The sequence below is a fragment of the Haliotis asinina genome, chromosome 13, assembly GCF_037392515.1.
Source record: "Haliotis asinina isolate JCU_RB_2024 chromosome 13, JCU_Hal_asi_v2, whole genome shotgun sequence".
NCBI lineage: Eukaryota > Metazoa > Mollusca > Gastropoda > Lepetellida > Haliotidae > Haliotis > Haliotis asinina.
In genome coordinates, this window is record NC_090292.1 from 22,465,500 (window position 1) to 22,479,044 (window position 13,545).

The following is a 13,545-nucleotide window of genomic DNA, read 5'->3' on the forward strand; positions in this document are numbered from 1 at the left end:
GATAGCCAGGTTAATAAATCAGTATTGAGATTTGCGTGTTCACATTTGGAGAACGTTTGGGGACAGGTGCGTTATTAAATCTTTGAAGGGCATTTAGTTGTGAAAAGCATAAGAAAAGCCAGATCTGTGGTTGTCAACTTTTTCATTGTGGAAAACATCCATAAATCTGGCTTTCCAAGAGCGTTATTAATGTAAGAAAACAAATAAGAACGTAATAAAAAGGGGTGTCATTCCAACAAGTGCATTTACAGTTTGAGAGAGTGAGATTGATTTTACGCTGCTGTTATAGCCTTTCAAAGCAAGCTAGCAGGCGTTTTTTTTTAAAGATTTATTTATGACTGACTTGCGCGCACCTGATATCTTTGTTATTGAAATAAATGTTAAAGTTTAAATAATAAGAGTGAGTGAGTTAATATTTAACGTCACACCGGCAATACTTCAGCCACATCGTGATGGGAACATGCTTCATATTGAAATGAAATATGTATATATTATTAACACCTGTCAGCAAAGGACAGCAAAACAACTAGAACATCACAGTTACAATTAAAACTAGTGTAGAAAGTTCAAAGTAGTAGCAATAGTTGGACAGAACAATGTAAAACATGGGCTATAGATCGCCAACAGCTGAAAGTAGATCACCATATTAGGGGCCATGAGGACTTTCAGTGCCTCAATTACCTGCATGGACACAAGTTGGATTTACAGCATCCCTTCAGCTGCTGGCAAGTGTTTGCAAGTTTAGTTATTTGACTTAAAATATTTTGGGGCTTCAGTACCCACTCAGAAGAACTATCGAATGATATGAACAACCATATATGTTTTTACTTTAATTATTGTTTTGTATGCGCACTTAATATTTCGGTAATTGAACAGACCTCATGCTTTCTTTCATCATATTTCAGGACAAATACGTTTTTTTTTCAAACATGTGTTTCTACCAGGGGATGTCAATAAGTTTGGACCTTCACCATTTGTCATACCCAGTTGTCACAGCCTATGGTACGGCATTGAACCTTGGGATGTAGCTGATGTGATATATTAGTTTTGGTATCCTACTCTCAGAAGTTATTGAACAGCTCATATTGACAGAAAGAGACCCCCCTCACGGCAATGAAAATGAATAAAATTGAGTATAGAGCAGTAATTAAGTTTTTAGTTCTTGAAGGAAACTCGGCGAAGAACATTGAAGAAAGGTTTTCAGCATTTTATAGGGAAGTCTTCCCCTTCATCTGCTACCATCAAACGATGGGTCAATGAATTTAAGCATGGTAGAGAGAGTCTTGAAGATGACCCCCGTCCAGGTCGCCCAACAACAAGCACTAGTCAGGAAAACATTGACAGAGTGCATAGACTTGTGCTGGAAAATCGTCGAATCACACTCCACAAGTTAGAGGAGACCACTGGCATTTCACACGGATCCGTCGAGACAATTCTTCATGAACATCTCGTAATGTCTAAGGTGTGCGCAAGATGGGTGCTAATAATGCTTCCAGGGTGACCATAAGCAACTCCGTGCTAACCAGATACAACAAGAATCCAGACGATTTTCACTTTAGACTAGTAACCTGTGATGAAACCTGGATCCACCACTATGATCCTGAGAGCAACAAGAATCCATGGAATGGAAACATGACACTTTTCCCAGGACCAAAAAGTTCAAAGCCTCCACATCAGTGCAGAAGGTAATGGCGACCGTTTTCTGGGATAGCAAAGGCGTCATCCACATAGATTATTTACCAAAAGGAAGAACAATGAATGGGGAATATTACGCTAACTTGTACAGGCAAGTGCGACAGTCAATCAAGGAGAAGCGCCGGGGCAAGATCAGACGTGGTATTCTTCTACATCAAGACAATGCTCCAGTACACACCTCTCGCGTTGCAGCCGCTGCTGTCCAGGAATGCGGGTACGAAATCTTGCCGCATCCCCCCTACTCTCCGGACCTGGCACCAAGTGATTACCGAGTGAGGCTTGGTTTGAGGACCAAAATGGCGCCTTCTACAGAGATGGCATCAGCGACTGGCAGAAAAGATGGAACAAGTATCTTGACTCACAAGTGGACTATGTTGAAAAATAAATGTGGTTCATACCAATATTTTGTGTTTTTTGTTGTGCAAAGCTCAAAACTTATTGACATCCCCTCGTACATAAAGTCGTCAATAACCTTATTGGTTTCGCAATTTCAACAGCACAATGAAGCGTGAGAGGAAATTACATTGCAGTCCCAAAACACGTTATCTAATAATGAAAACCCATACACCTTGCCCTTCTATGAGCTACACACAGTGAAGCCCTGCTTGGAAATATTTCCTTTTTTAACACGGCACATCTCGGACAAGAATAACTGAAAACTGTGGAATAATACGAGACAGGAAATTAGTGAGTGAATGAGTTAGCATGGTTTTAAGAATAGCGATATTCCTGGAATGTCAAAGAGCCAGACACCAGATGATGAGTTTACAAAAAATCACATGACAGACTTTAAACAGAGTTTGCAAAATATAAGAACATGCCGCTTGCCCTGCTAGGACCTGCAGATTGCGAAGGGCTGCTTCCAAATATTTACGTAATGTTTCGTCAAGAATGATTGGAAACCTTTTCTGAATGACCAATAATGTATCCTGGAACAATGACTCCGAAATAAGCCATACCACTTTCTCTACGTCTCATGTATTTACGTACGTATGAAGGCACACGCTTGGAAAGGAGTTGGATTGCATTGCGGATATCGAGCCACAGACAACACACTACTACCGTCAAATATTTACCTCCTTAACAAGGCACAATGCAAAATTATCGCTGAATAACCTTATTACGTACAATTGAAGAATGTCTCTGTGTGTTGTATATGGCACTGGTATGTACAAAACATAACAAAGTGTGTGAAGGTGAAAATAAATGTTACTTTGACTGGCAACGAGGCATATCACCATGAACTATTTATAATATTATAACAAACTTGTGATTCTGCTTGTACCCCGAAGGTACCTGGTTTATAACACTAGGGGATGTTCACATCAGTTGCTGATCTCCTGTTTAAAAAGGAGATTCCTTGGAGACTTGAGAAAAAAACCCTAAAAAAACCCCCAATCTCAGCTCTAAACATATGACACGTATTCAAAGGGAGAGCTTGTGTAAGTTCTTGAATAGCTGTACATATCACCACTGCCTGTCTGGAATGTGACTGACAGGTCTAATCATCTAATGGATCACCTCTTTACACTCACATGCTTGCGTCTTGGAAGCCCACAGCATGCGTAATATCTGCTGAAGGCAAGTTGTGTCGCCATTCCTTGAAGACCCGCATTACAAGATTGATATATAGCATCTCTGGAAACGTGACAGACAATCGTCAAAACAGGCTTCAGGATTATGAGTTCAGGATTAAGTCAGTTGAGGTTCCTGCACATGTTAACATACCAGGTTACCTATAGTCAAATAATATTGTGTCGAACTTGAGGGGACCAAGGTGAATATTTCGATTTGTCCGAGGTTTGTCTTAACCAGACTTGATAGCTTACAAGGAATACACGGGGGCAAAACTTTCGCATTAAGTCTGGCATGCGTGGGACAATAAAACATTGAAAAATGACACATCTGACGCCCGTTTAGTTTCCATACATACTTAGCTCAGTCAATTAGTAATTATATTCAACAGGTGAGGTATTCCAGGCATTTTGAGTTTGAACACTAGCATATGAAATAATGAGATTTGCTGCAGTTTCCAATCAGAAAATTATACATGAATAATAATTCGCCCATCTTCACAATGATGACTTTTCCTGTTGGTATCTTAGCGTCATCTGTAGATCATATACCTACAGCAGGTAGTGTGATTCCGCACATCCCTCATTTGGCGATCGATGTGATGAGAAGCATTATTGCTCTCTGGTTATTATGATCATCATCTAATGAATTCCATCAAATGAGATGGACTCAACACGCACATATTACGAGATCAATATAGACCAAATGCAACCTACCAGCCCTAAGTAATCTCCATTACATCGTAATGTCTTCATGTGCAGGAAGTCTGGCTTCAAGTTTTGGAAACCGAGGTGATGGGTGAAATCAGCGTGCACAAGGAACCAATTCATGTTCGTGTGCTTTATGCTAAGTAGGGGTATGCTTTAAGGATACATATTCACATTTCTGAATGAAAAATATCGTGGCAAGATGTTAACATTCATCACTGTTCTGACAACACTAGACACGTGAATGTCGTAGAATTGGCCTTCAGCAACCAATGCTTGCCATAAAAGCTGACTGTGCTTGTCGTAAGAGACGACTAACGGGATCGGGTGGTCAGGCTCGCTGACTTGGTTGAAACATGTCATCGGTTCCCAGTTGCGCAGATCGCTGCTCATGCTGCTGTTCACTGGATTGTCTGGTCCAGACTCGATTATTTACAGATCGCCGCCATATAGCTGTAATATAGCTGAGTGTGGCGTAAAACTAAACTCACTCACTCTATCATTTGTTTTTGAACTTAAAGAGGTGAACTGGTGTTAGTCTGTCAATGCTGAATTTGTCCAAACTGAGCGAATATATCTCGAACCAAGGCAGTGCTGTTACACCACACTTGGCAGAGGAACGTGTGACATTCCAGATTGAAATGGTATTACGCAGGTATAGCTGAAGCGTTTTCGTTCCTTTATCATCAAGGCCGTACATTTGTCTTGCACCCTGGTTTCGCTTAATGCAGTAATGACGTTCAAGCATGGCGAAGCTACGGGTGTGTTAACATTCTTCTGTGACGCTCCAGACTGTAATGGTATTTGAACATACGCAAATAAAGGTGAAGCGCTTTCATTTCTGTATCTACTAGGTCGCACATCTGTCCTGACACCCTGGTTTGGCATTAATACCTGCCAAGAATCTACAATTACACTGACGTGGTGATGATTTGCTAAAGGACACAAAGAGCTGAGCGGATAATACGATTTTACAAATGCTGATTAATGAATCGAATTTATCCATACTTGACCGGTTATATCTCGCCCATAATGTTTGGCAAACTGTTGACACTCCTAAAATATGAAATCAAACAGTCCAGATTGAACTGTTCTTTTGGAAATGCACATGTATTGGTGAAGTTGTTTCCAATCATGTATCGACGTCGTGTCATGATGTAAACCCTGGTTTTGCATTAATGTTCCCGTAGATACTTGCCAAGGGTTTTCAAGTTCCCATGATTAGGTGATTACTTCACAAAGGTTTGTGTTCTTTATGTATCGGATAGAGACTACAAACATCAGTCCGGAATCTGCGTCAGTTTTGATACTTAATGAGGTTTCGAAATGCGCCCAGGTATACTCGGTTGTCCCGAGAATAAATCTCCTTGTGCGTGTATGTACCAGACCATTTGCGTAACGTGTTCCTTAACCATGTTTAGCATTATTAATATGTTTCCAGTCCTACATCAGACTGGTTACTCTATTGTCTTGCTACTCTGCTTTTGCAATAATGCTTGCGTCGCCACCCGGCAATTTACCATTACGACGATGCATCAACGGCTTTCCAAATTACTTAAACATGGTGCATCGACAGACGTGTTAGCATTCCTCGCTGCTCTGACAACAACATCAAGAGCTGAGCGTATAATGTGATTTTGCTAATGTCCATGAATGCATTTATCCACACTTGACTTAATATTTCATCCACCAAGTCAGTGATGTTACAGAATTGACTGGCAATAATATGACACTCCCGGAATTTCAAATCAATCATTCCAGTTTAAATTGGTATTTGGAAATGCACAGATATACGTGAAGGCGTGTTTTCAATCATGTCGTGTCGTGTCACCTGGTAAACCTTGGTTGTGCAAAAATGCTCGCCTTAGTAACTGCCAACGACCTACAATTTTGTTCATGCCGTCATGGCGTCACTGGGGTCTGTGCTCTGAGTGTATCGTATGGAGATTAAAGGATCTGTCTTGTACCTTCATTTGCATTTAGATGATGTTGCGAAATGTCTCTTGGTATACACGTTTTTCCTAAAACTCTTTCCTTCTCACGTATGTGAAAAGCAAGAGGCATTTTTCAGATCCTGTCCGTAAGTTGATGCACTTATGGGTTCACTAGGGGATGTGTACTGAGTACAGGGTACTTAAGAATGTCAAGTTTGTCTCGGACATTTATCGATTGAAGATCGCAACATTTATTCTATAAGGAGATTCCTTGAGTTGTTCCTCGTCCGTCTTGTGCTAAATATGTCTCTTACTGCTGATCATCCTTTCATTTTTCCATCTAAGGTAGGGGCAAACATATGGGCGTATAACAGGGTACTGGAACGTGGACATGTCCTTCAGTACATCATTACTGCTATTACATGCAAAGTGATGACACCAGAACACCATGAAGAACATTCTGCCATGATTACTGTGAGGAACACAACCTAACAAGAAGGAAGTAATTAAAGCAGTACTCGATGTAAAAACGTTAATGCTTCGTCCATGAAACAAACTGCTGCTATTGCCACCGCTATTTTTAAAGCACATTATAGAAATCAAGGAGTGAGTGAGTTTAATGCTGTTGATCACTGGATTGTCTGTTCCAGACTCGATTAGTTCCAGATCGCCGCCATATAGCTGGAATATTGCTGAGTGCGGCGTAAAACTAAACTCACTTGACTGGAACTGAATGCCACTGACTGCCTGACCCCAAGTCAATTACACTGAGACTCCCTTGATTTAGATGATAACCAGGACTGTCTGATGTTGTTGTATTCGTTTGATACTGATAGACTAATAACGAATCTGTCTCAAGTGTGACCACGTGCATTACGGTCACATCGATATGAATTATTACAATAACACGTCGAAGGTAACGGAAATGTGCTTCGTTTCTTTCTGGTGTGGCCAGTGCGTTTCCGTTGTCTCGGAAGGCTGTCAAATTATGTTTGTCTAAATTGTTAACAATCTAGTTCACCATCACTTGTGGGAGTGAGTGGGTATTGCAATTTTACGCCGCTTTTAGCAATAATACCTCGGGGGACGCCCTAACTGGGCTTCACAAATTGTGGGGAATCGAACCCGGGTCTTCGGCGCTCCATGCGATACACAAGACGCTGCCATCCATACAGTGTTATGCTCCATGCTTGACCCATTACTTCCAGAACGCCGAAAAATAAAATAAAAATAAAATAAAATTGTTTATGCATTCCTTGCCGACCTGTCCGTGTTCCGAATAGTTTCCCTTCGACTACCCGGCTGCGTTGACGACCGTGAGAGAAACACAGTCACTCGACACAAATGAATTGACTCATTACCTCATGAAATTCTTCTCTTAAGAGACTCCTGAAACTGCAGGGACGTCATAATTTAAAGAAATCGGCAACATCTCTCTCATTCACTTTCGCTGAATCTGACCAAATTTCTGATATATTCAATGACATAGATTTAAATTTTTGACTTGCATGTGAGTCAGGAGGCAAACTGCCTATACTTTGTCAAAACCGGCATTTTTTTATTTGGTGCCGAGTGATGCCGGTATTGACAGAGTCCACTGTATGTTGCGTAGCATTATGCTTAAAGTTTTGATTCACAACGCCGAAGACCCGGTTCAACCCGCGACATGTGAAACAATGTGAAGTCCATCTCCGTTTTCACCCATCATGGTAAACTATTAAAGTATCTTCTCACAACAGATTAAACTTTTCTTTATTTTTGAACTTTATGTGACAAGAAGCTAACCCTCGTGTCCTATGATATCAAACATATCATCGCAAGTTGATACAGTTACACATATTTGAGGCTTGCCGATATTTTCTCTTTTTATCAGCGAGTATTGACATATTTGATATCAAACGATATCGGGTGAAATTCGATTTATCATACAAATCACTCTTCATTTGGTTTCAGTGAAAACTATTTTGAATAATAACTGACAGTTTACACATGGAATGTCGAAAGGAGTTATGATTTTAAGTATTGAAGTTATTGAAAGAAACCGCTTGTCAGTGAATATTCACCTTTCCAAGTGAAACAAACACAAACATGACGCCCCTTCAGACATTTTAACATTCTTTTGTGTACTAATAACACATTATGCATGGTAGTGAGTGAATGAGGTTAGTTTTATGCCGCACTCAGAAATATTCCAGCTATATGGCGGCGGTCTGTAAATAATCGAGTCTGGACAAGACAATCCAGTGATCAACAAGTGTGGTGTAACAGCACTGCCTTGGTTCAAGACATACTCGCTCAGTTTGGACAAATTCAGCATTGACAGAATAACATCAGTTCACCTCTTTAAGTTCAACAACAAATGATAGAGTGAGTGAGTTTATTTTTCAGCTATATGGAGGCAGTCTGTAAATAATCGAGTCTGGACCAGACAATCCAGTGATCAACAGCATGAGCATCAATCTGCGCAATTGGCAACCGATGACATGTTTCAACCAAGTCAGCGAGCCTGACCACCCGATCCCGTTAGTCGCCTCCTACGATAGGAATAGTCGTCTTTTATGGCAGGCATGGGTTGCTGAAGGCCTGTTCTACCCTGTGACCTTCACGGGTCATTATGCAGGGTAAAGGTCATGAACTGAATTAAATAGTTGATAACTGCTAATACCGACATATGAGTGAGTGATCGAGTTTGGTTTTACACCGCACTCCGGTCCACGATAAATGAAATGATCTATACTTGACCAAATATCTCGCCCAACGAGTCAGTGTTGTTTTAGAATTGATTGTTTATATCCGATGAGGAGTCTTACTGACCCGTCAAGTCACAAGTCTGACATTTCCAGAATAGGCATCTGTGGGAAGAGAGTACGCCAGAGTTCCAGCCTCCTCTAACATGGACTAGCCTTTGGCTAGCTCTTCAAGTAGAATGGCGGCATTACAAAGGGCAAGAATACAAAAACGTGGTCAACAGCCTCAAGGTCAAGGACATACAACCCCACATGACCGTCACCCCAGATATTGCTGGACATGCCTAGCAGACATGTAACATCACAACGCCTTCATGTTTCACTGCATCACTTCTCTTATACTTGTTTGCTCCATGAATAAAGGTCAATTGTCGGATGTGGTGCACAGGGCGTTGATTGAAGTAAGGGGATGTAGCACGTCTTCCGTGTAACATGTTTTGTCTGAGTGTTCAAAAGGCGCCGTGAAATAGTTTACTATATGTGTAGCCTACAATCCCTGAACGTATGTGGTTAGGAAGTAAATCGAAATTAATGTTACGAAGTATTGAGGCTGTCCACTTATAGTATAAGATCGAGAGGCATTTATTGACGGATGAGCTGATAAAATGTTGCATCACTGCAAGACGAAGATGATAAACCATGATGAAAAACAAACTGACCAGTACCTATTACAGTTTCTGGTGTCTCGTAATGAGGCAATTCCAGCACAGCTCGTAACACTTTTCCTTTAAGAGCACATAATTTACACTGCTTGCATATACGAAACGAGGTCAGTATATCAGAAAGTGTATGTTAAAATTGACCCCTGTGGTTCCAATAACACTGTCTGCCAAAGTACCTCCAAATGATGTTTAAAAGACAAATTGTCTCATGGAAAACTATCAATCAAAGTTTTCCCTGAAGTAAAATAGTTACGATAGTATTACGAATTCGTGTAATTCAATACAACACCACTCGACATAATGGCTTGTTTAAGACAAACTACTCCCTCTTCAGTGAGTAAATTGAATGGCTTTCGGAACAACCTAATGTCCAAAGACTGACAAAGAACGTCTGAGTGCAACAAATGACATTCCGTTCCACTTTCATGTCGTCAGAATTGCATCCGTAAGATAATGGTCAGTAGTAATGGTCAGTAAATACTTAGCAACCGCCCTATTACTATCACATAAATCCAAAGACATTTTTCCAGAAAAAGCCCCAAAACTGAATTTGTTCACAGCATCTCTTTCATAAACGAGTTTCTTCTCAAGTGTCCAATAGGACAGACCTTTTTATTAAAGTTAATTATACTCAATCAAATATCATACATGAAACAAATCTTACACTAAACAAACACATCTTGCTTCATAGGCTGTAAACACATGTCAACACCTGTTTTGGTCATAAGGAGTACAAAAGCAGCATTCCCGTTTCAAAATTGATGGGGCACAGTGTCACATTTAGCAATATGTTTTCGTTATTTTTTTTCAATGGTTTCCTGGTATGCGTGCTTTTTTCCATAGGTGATGACCAAGACTGTGTCACACACAGCATTGTACCAGCATGCTGGCTTCGCTACCATGACTTGGAATGAAAGAGTCAGGTTCTCTACGGCTTGGCAGCAAAACTGCAACAGTATCACAGTATAGAAACGACTCTAGAAACGAGTTTCACACCACGTGACTACAATGGTAGTCAAACATGCACCGACTGAATATCTAATTTGGATATCTTTAACCTTCGCCTAGCCTTACTCTGTTGCTATTGCATTGTGTCAATAACGGTCCATATTACCAATGTGTCACTTACACCCCCTTAAAATATACACTATACACTGAGAGGATGAGCAGACAGAATCTGATACATCAGTCATGACCGGGCATAGATACACACATGCTACCACAAAGGTAACGTACGTGACGGCCGTTTTCATCTCAGAAGAAATCCCATGGTAGTAACGATATTGGCATTTAGACGCTAGTGGGGTGAACAGCGGGGATGGTCTTGAGATATACAGCTTCTTTGTTATCAGATTGAGTGAGTGAGTGAGTGAGTGAGTGAGTGAGTGAGTGAGTGAGTGAGTGAGTGGGTGGGTGGGTGGGTGGGTGAGTGAGTGAGTGAGTGAGTGAGTGAGTGAGTGAGCTCACATCGGCAATATTTCAGCCATATCGTGACGAAACATTTAACACTGAAATGGAACATATGTGTATTCTGAAAACCTGTCGATGAAGGACAGTAAAACGACCTAGTATCCCAATTAGAATTAAACGTAGCATGGACAGTTAAAACTAATATCACTATTTGGACAATACAATATGTAAACCGGCTATAGATCGCCAACAACTGAAGGTAGATCACCACACTAGGGGCCATAGGGACTTACCGTACTTTTGCTACTTGCATGGACCATAGTTGGATTACACTATCCCTACAGCTGCTGGTTGTACAGCCACTTATAATAACAGTTAGTAATCGAAACTACCAATAATAAAATATTTATCTATTTACACATCATTTAACAAATCTAATTCATTTAAAATGCAATAAATGAGAACTGATATTATTAAAAAGATCCTTCACAGTTCGGGATTTGAAATATCTCTTGTGATGAAATATTCAACACAGTCAAGCAAGACAAGCTTGACTGTAATGCTTGACTGCAACTCTTTCACCACAATCAATTAGAGTGACGTTAAAAGTACTAACACCGTGCTGTACGATACTGCAGTAAAGTACATACAACAGTGATGTACATACAAGTTTGAACAGTAAGTTAACTAATGTTAACTAAAGTTCACACGGTTAACGTGGTTGATGTTCAAGGTTAGAGGATGTTTACAGAAAAAGGCAATTGTTACAAAACATATTGAGGTGTGTGAGTGGACAGAAGAGTCATAGGATTAACATTGCAGGGTGATGAGCAGGTGTAGGCTGTAGGTATCTAGTATCCTTGGTCTCGGTGTATGGCCAGTTGGAGTCTCTGCGTGTGAATGACTTTTTCATTTTCCTGATCTTGTAGAGGGAGTGGTTCATGTACAGATTACCAAATAATGAGGGAGTGAGTTAAGATTTAATGTCACATTGGCAATATATCAGCCAAATCGTGAAGAGAACACAGTAATGTATACCAATAACAAAATCAATAAATTAAAACGTAAACTCCTGTCAGCGAAGGACAGTTCAAACACTAGACTCTCACAGATATCAACATAAAACCAGCATTGAAAGCTAAAACATCGTAACAAAAGAAGACAATACGAAATAAAACACGAGCTATAGACTCTCACAGATATCAACATAAAACCAGCATTGAAAGCTAAAACATCGTAACAAAAGAAGACAATACGAAATAAAACACGAGCTATAGACTCTCACAGATATCAACATAAAACCAGCATTGAAAGCTAAAACATCGCAACAAAAGAGGACAATACGAAATAAAACACGAGCTATAGACTCTCACAGATATCAACATAAAACCAGCATTGGAAGCTAAAACATCGTAACAAAAGAAGACAATACGAAATAAAACACGAGCTATAGACTCTCACAGATATCAACATAAAACCAGCATTGAAAGCTAAAACATCGTAACAAAAGAGGACAATACGAAATAAAACACGAGCTATAGACTCTCACAGATATCAACATAAAACCAGCATTGGAAGCTAAAACATCGTAACAAATGAGGACAAAACGAAATAAAACACGAGCTATTGATCACATCATGTGGTGTGACCACGTTACACATTTGTCTAAGAATCGCGATTCAAGGATAATGGTTCTGGGTGCCATGTGTAGCTATTATGTTGTTTTACAGGCAATGTAGTTCGCCACCATTTTTCATGCTGATGGCTGTGTACGAAAGGATATCAAAATATAACGAGCCTCAGCGGGACAATGATATAGAGCGAACTGTTTTTATGTTTCATTTTTCTACATAATATCTGTCACCCTCATGCAAATTAGTTTTGCTATGTTCCAACCTCACAATCCCCATTTGGTTTGACGTTTTGTCTTGCTACCTCCCAAAGAACGGAAATTCTGCAGTAAATGCATCACAAACGTCAGAAAATTAAATATGCAAGAAACATTTTGTGTGTTTTAGAAAGGTAGCGCTAGAATCAAACTAAGATATTAAAGTGCATGAAAAGGTAATTTGAAACTCCAAAGGCGTGTTAAAGTGACTCCCCACCCATCCCTTCATGTTTACTGAAAGAGCTTGGAGACACTACCCACCCTCTACCGGATGACGCAATGGGGTTCCGTCCGTGCACACTTATCTTTTCCGGAGCTGAAAGATTAATCTGGCGGTGTGCTTGTGCCGTTTGAATTGTTAGGGTATTTTGAATATAATATTTCTTGGCGTTTCCATGGCAACACTTTTAACTTCGCTTGAAATTGGTGGTAATACTCTTTTCCAGGGCACAAATCAGAAACCGTGCACAATTTCTTCACCAAACATGACACATCGATTGGTCTAGTGGTGTACTGGTCCTTTTGGGTAGTTTTTTAAATTCTGAATAAATATTTTTGGCGTTTCCATGGCAACAAGTTTGACTTCGACTGGTGGTTGTGCTCCTTTCATGAGTAGAACTATAAATAAGCACATAAAACCTGTCACTACCTTCCTTCTACGTTTCTGTATGCACACCAAAACATTTGGCATAACCTTAACTTGTAGACATATTTATGAAGGATATTTTTGTTATTGCTGGATATATTGATGACTCTGTCTTCTTGTTATACAAATATTATAACCCGATGTATTGTGATGACTCATATCTCGCGAACCACTTTACCCACATATGTGAAACTTTGGACATGGCTGTGCTAATGATCACTTGGAAACTTTACAAACACTGGACTGTAATATAGTTACACTCACTATTTTTCATATCCACT